The following is a 528-nucleotide window of genomic DNA, read 5'->3' as shown; positions in this document are numbered from 1 at the left end:
ACTCCCCCTGCTTGTGTTCCCTCTCTCGCTGTGTCTGTCTCTGTCAAATAAATAATAAAAAAAAAAGCATCTGGGGCTACTTAAGAGAGTGCATTTTTTTCTGGCCAGAGCGTCAGGCAGGCTTCTCTTGCCCAACAGCTTTGAGGGAGCCGAGAGCTGAGTGCAGGCGAAATGGCCCTGGTGCCCTATGAGGAGACAGTGGGAGTGGGGTTGCAGAAATTCCACAAGCCTCTTGCCACCTTCTCCTTTGCGAACCACACGATCCAGATCCGGCAGGACTGGAGACAGCTGGGAGTTGCCGCGGTGGTTTGGGACGCGGTGAGTACCCCCTGGGGCTCTGCAGACAACCACAGTGGATTATAAGACTGGTCTTTATTTACTTATTTTTTAATTTAATTTTATTTTTTTTAAGATTTTGTTTATTTGAGAGAGAGAATGAGATAGAGTACAAGAGGGGGAGGGTCAGAGGGAGAAGCAGACTCCCTGCTGAGCAGGGAGTCCGATGCAGGACTCCATCCCGGGACTCCA

The 528-nt window shown here is 50.0% G+C and overlaps 1 pseudogene; it reads left to right on the top strand.

The window, feature by feature from the left end:
• The first annotated feature begins 55 nt into the window (after nucleotides 1–55).
• Nucleotides 56–393, top strand: LOC145719712 (protein N-lysine methyltransferase METTL21A pseudogene; annotated as a pseudogene).
• Nucleotides 394–528: the final 135 nt, after the last annotated feature.

This window comes from Leptonychotes weddellii, unplaced genomic scaffold (genome assembly GCF_054177405.1).
Source record: "Leptonychotes weddellii isolate Sample4059 unplaced genomic scaffold, ASM5417740v2 HiC_scaffold_66444, whole genome shotgun sequence".
NCBI classification, from domain to species: Eukaryota; Metazoa; Chordata; class Mammalia; order Carnivora; family Phocidae; genus Leptonychotes; species Leptonychotes weddellii.
Note: the sequence above shows the minus strand (reverse complement) of the source record. Positions and strands in the feature narration are given on the sequence as shown.